Below are 5,974 nucleotides of genomic sequence, written 5' to 3'. Positions count from 1 at the left end.
TGATATTTAGCAAGGTGAGACACACATAAGAAGGAAGGAAACAAAGGACCACTGATGAGGTCACAGAAGTGTGACGAAAGAACTCTGGCCGAAATAAGATTAAGATTAATCTAATATAAAGCTGAAGCAAATTAACACCAAATATACAGTGCGTGTGTTTTTATTGGCTAAACTGGCAATATGACCATCCCCAAGTACAACAACATATATATATATATATATATATATTAAAGATAAAATGAGAAGACAGAATGTACCAACAACAAAATTTATATTACCACAACAATTGTTTCATCTTCAAGATGCACTGCTCCCTTGCAGGCGTGGAACGATGCAATAAACCCAGATGCAATGCACAGTGCATAGGAGACTCCTCAGGTGGGATAATAAGGTTTTAAGCTGGAAGATTTACATTTGAGTTTCGGTGTATTGAGAGATTTTAAAAGTTAGACAGATGCATACATTCTTATGTTTGAATCAAGCAAAGACATACAGACACACACATTAATAATTATACTTGTGTGCATCCCCACACCACACACACACACACACATACACATCAGAGCACATTGACTTGTGTGTATGTGTTTCTGTGTTTGTAAATATGTGATGATATCTTGAGCCTTTGCTGTATGATAAACTTTTCCCTCTAAGTGGATCACATATATATTTATTTCCTGCGATGGCCATATAATCTTATTTTGTTAAGATTATGTCAATAGATGTGTACTATTAAGTCCAGCATTGGATCTGGTAAAGTGACTACATGAAACACATTCATGTTGTTTTTACAATTGTGAAGTGGGGTTCAGTCCCACTGCATGGCATCTTGGGAAAATGTCTTTTACTATAGCCTTGGGCTGACCAAGGCCTTGTGATTGGATTTGGTAGCTGGAAACTGAAAGAAGCCCATCATGTGTGTGTGTGTGTATGTGCGTGTTTGTTCCCACTACCACTTCACAACTGGTGTTGGTGCATTTACATCACTTAGCAGTTCAGCAAAAGAGACTAACAGAATAAGTATCAGGCTTAGAAAGTACTGGGGTCAATTCATTCAACTAAAAATCCTTCAAGGCGCTGCCCCAGCATGGCCACAGTCTAATGACTGAAACAAGTAAAAGATAAAGGATAAAAGATATGTCTAATGCTTTATTGCCTTACTCCATATTTATGTCCTTAATTCTGTGTCTTTTTAACTTGCTGAGTCTAACTACCCACTGGATTACTTATTGGATACCAGAACATAATAACCATAGCTTAGTGAGTGTAAATACCAGGACTTGGCATTCATTTACACAAGTCACACAGATTCTCTTTTAGTTTGTCTTTGAAGTGGAGGAAATTCCCATGAGTCATATGCAAAACAACTTGTATCTTGACTTCTCCACCTACTCTATCATCATTACTATTATTACTTTGTACCCATCCTCTCTCCTTCACACTATTTCCTGACCTTACTCTTCCCTATACCCCCTCTGTCTCCCTCATTACTCTTACCCCATCACTGTTCTCTCACTTATTCTCTTCACAACCATCCTTGCACTACAATAATTCTGTTCCATCCACCAGGAAGGCTTTCTTTTGCATCAGTGCCACAAATGCACCAGGTAAACTCTGTAAAGCAGTTGGTGTTAGGATGGACATCCAAGTGTTAGAAACCAAACCAAAACAAAGATTAGAGCAAGATTTGGTTCTCAGACAGTTTGACACATTTGTTGAACTATCCAACTCATGCCAGCATGAGAAACAAATGTAAAATGAAGATTCACACACAAATGCGCACTTGCACCCCCCCCCCCCACACACACACACATTCACAAACACCCATCTTTCATAATTGAGTATGACTTAGTACGAGCATATGCCAGGATTCTATTAATGATTTCAGATGGCCATCAAGTTGTAAAGAAACACACTTTCTTGATCTTCTGTTTCTCTCACCCTTGATCCACTCAACAGAATATCCAGAATGTGACAACTGGTGGTAGAAAGGTCTCCTGCACTAAGGTGGTTACTATATGTATTAGTCCCAAAAGAATGAAAAGCAAAGTTGACCTTGATTTAATTTGAATTCAGAATACAGAGAACCAAATATAAATCACAATAGATTGATCTGCCTGTTTCATACAATTGTTAGACATTCATCAGAGAAAGAATGCACATTTTCCAACAACAAAGAGATTAGAAGCTTATAAATATGACACATATGTGTGCATGGTTACAATTTTTTATGTATATGTATGAATGTCATTATGTATGTATGTATGTTGAAAGGTAGGTAGGTAGATAGGTTGATAGGTAGGTGTGCTGGTTGACAGATAGTCATGCCCTTTCCTCTCTCTCTTTACATACGTTTGTATGTTTGTTAGAATATACTGGGATATAGGTCGGTAGATAAGTAGATATATTTGTGTACTTCTAAAGTTTTTTTGGACATATGGCTGCACATATACACACACCCAACACACACACACACACACACACACATCAGAGCACATTAACTTGTGTGTATGTGTCTGTGTGTTATGTGTTTCTGTGTGTGTAAATATGTGATGATATTTTGAGTCTTTGCTGCATCATAAACTTCTGCCTCTAAGTGGATCACATATATATTTATTTCCTGCGATGGCCATATAATCTTATTTTGGTAAGATTATGTCAATAGATGTGTACTGTTAAGTCCAGCATTGGATCTGGTAAAATGACTACATGAAACACATTCATGTTGTTTTTACAAGTGTGGAGGGGTTCAATCCCACTGAGTGATGCCTTGAGCAAGTGGCTTCTACTATAACCTCAGGCCTTGTGAATGGATTTGGTAAATGGAAACTAGAAGAAGCCCATCATGTGTGTGTGTGTGTGTGTGTAAGTGTGTGAGCGCGTGAACATGTGTGTATGTGTGCGCATGTGTCTCTGTGTCTGTGTTTGTCCTCACCAGCACTTGACAACTGGTGTCTTTTTAACTTGCTGAGTTTAACTACCCATTGGATTACTTATTGGATCTTAGAATGTAATAGCCATAGATTAGTGAGGGTGAATACCAGGACTTGGCATTCATTTACGCCTGTCACACAGATTCTCTTTTAGTTTGTCCTTGAAGTGGAAAAAATTCCCATGAGGCAACTAGTATCCTGACTTCTCCATATGTACCTTGTGGTTTACCCATACAGGTTGTGTAGGGTGGCCTTGGAGTTTTGACTTTCTCATGTGTACCATGAAGTTGACCTATATGGATTGTGTGGAGTAACATCAGTATTTTTGACTTCTACACATGTATTATAAAGTTGACTACTAACAGTTTATGTGGAGCTACTGTTAATGAAAAAGTATTCAGTCTTCAGTAGCTCACCATTGATTATAGTGGATTGGTATTAATTGTTAGCTATGATGCCTTCCTGTGTAACCTGATTAACTTTATAAGTATCCCACTATGGAAGATATTTTAAGCATCTCAGCAGTAATTCATGATATACCAGGGACTTTCTCTATCTTCATATCTTTAATTTCATTATCTATCATACTTCTGTCAAGTAGAATGACTGGTCTCATCATCAGGTTACATTGTGAAGACTCTTTTTCTCCAAAGCATTCTCAGTGTTTAATAATCTTTCATAGGGGCACTTCCATGACTCTTTCTTTTCAGAATCATTAAGAGCAAGTGTACCATTATCCATCTGTACACACTTCCTTCCCACACTAGCACAATTTTCTATGCTACACTGTCTAGCAATCCCCTCATGCTGTAAAACATTGGCAACCCTCTTCCTTTCTGTTTCTCCCCTTGATTAATCTGTCTTTTAGCTTTTCTTCTAGCTACTTCGTTTAATTCTCTGCTGCCTTCATTTTTCCTATCCTTCCAAGTCAGTCTCTTTGTTTTTATGCCTCTGTCTACTTCACTGTTTCACCACCACATCACCCTTGATCTGGTTGGAACTTTACACCAGCACAAATTCGGTCTGTAGGTTGTTCTGTTGGAACTTCTAGTTGTCCTGTATGTTATGTCTCTGTCTTGCTCCTTTTCTTCAAATGCCTCAACTAGGACCGCTTTAAATTCCTAACAGTTTGATGGATCTTTAAGCATCCATATCGTCCTTTTCCTGACTAGTTTGTTTCTTTGAGCCCTTCTAGCTCTAAGTCTGAAGTTACAAGCCACTAATCTGTGTTGGGTAGAACATTGTTTACCCTGGGAGGACTTGCAATTATGAGCACTTAACCTATCCTACTTTTTTCCATTTTCCTTCTTTTTTAGAACAATTTTGTTTTTATGTGAGCATGAAAGATAAATTGATTAAAAGAAGGAAAAAAAACCCTCAAAAGTTTAAAAGATTAAAATATCAAAAGATTAAGGCGATCATTCACTTTAGAAAAAAATATAAGTGAAATCAGAATTGAAGCACTGAAACAATATCCTGACTTTTGGTGACAAGTGACTGACTGGCTTTCTGAAATTAGTCTTAACTAATCATTAGGTCATTTGCATCACAAAACACCAAGAGTTATGTTCCCTCTTCATTTGAAGAACTAAATCCATAGCCTCCATGCACACCAAGAATCCACCAGGATGCTACCTGACATATCCACTGAAGTCACTAGCCATGAAAATAATGTCACTGTCGTTAAGATGGTCTGCAAAAGGACATCATAAAAGTGAGCTTTTTCTTTATCCAGCGAATCTTGATTCAGGGGCATAAGCAGAGATAAAAGCTGCTGTCATATTTTGAAGGACTAATTTAAGCTTAATTATCATTTTACACACTAATTACTTTGATCACTTTGTCAACTATTTTCTCTACTAAAAGTATGCCCCCATACTTCAGATTATCATCGTTGCCTGATGATGATGTCTTTTGCTTGTGACTGAGGTTCCTCTCCATCTTGTCTCTTGCATGCAGCATACATCTACATGCCTCCATTCAAATATTTCAATGATCTCACCAGACCTACCTTAATTGTGGTTGCTCTAACATTGCAAAGTTGATAGAAAGAATGAGTAGGGAGCTGAGGAGAGCTTTCGACATCTGATAAGAAGGTTTTGCAGAAAGTTTGCCTGCAGACTCACAGCTCTTGCATGTTATCAGCTATACAACTACTAATATTACTGCTCAATGGAACCACCACTTCCCTAGATCTCCCCACCAAACATTCAGGGCCAAGTAAATAAATAAATAAATGGAACAAAAACCCCTTTAGGTACAGGGATATTGTGCAGGTCTAACATTAAGGTGGTGGTGGTGATGATGGTGGTGATGGTGATGGTGGTGGTGATGATTAGGTGGTGATGATTAGGTGGTGATGATGGTGGTGGTGTTGGTGGTGGCAAGTGCTAGAGTGAAAGAGGAGGGAAAATAGTGAAGGGAGTCTGTAAATCCCTAAGAGATTAAAGAAAATCTTATTTAGTAAGATTTTCATTAATCTCTTGAAAGTAATGCATGAAAATTTTTAATTAAAACAATACAACACTTAAATACATACATATTACATGAATAATTATCTGTATATATATATATATATATATATATATATATATACAAAAATAAGAGGGATGACCAGCAAAAGTGGACTCCTATATGCTAGAAATAGATGCCGAATCATCTAATCACGGAAAAAATATATGTTCTCAGTAAAAATTCAGCGACACAACAGACTGTAAAAGGGCAAGACAAATGAAAAAATACTAAATAAAAACGATTAACCTACGTACCATGGTTTCACCTGTTAAAATCTACATAAATATCTGCAGGATCGTCAGCGTAGTCAGTCGATTTGCGATGTAATTTCCAGAACTAGACACAGGACGTCCAACCGAAACGGAGCACGTGTAGAGTTCTACAAATTACATTCAGTGTATCCTTTTAAATGTCTTCAATCTGGCGCGCTAAGTCCGGAAATAATTCTGCAGTTAATAAATTTTTGCAGCTAATTTACCGGTTTGAGAAACATTATTGTATGAAAATTTATTTATACAAATTTTTTA

Source organism: Octopus bimaculoides, chromosome 15 (genome assembly GCF_001194135.2).
Source record: "Octopus bimaculoides isolate UCB-OBI-ISO-001 chromosome 15, ASM119413v2, whole genome shotgun sequence".
In the NCBI taxonomy this organism is placed as follows: Eukaryota; Metazoa; Mollusca; class Cephalopoda; order Octopoda; family Octopodidae; genus Octopus; species Octopus bimaculoides.
This window is presented reverse-complemented; position numbering follows the sequence as displayed.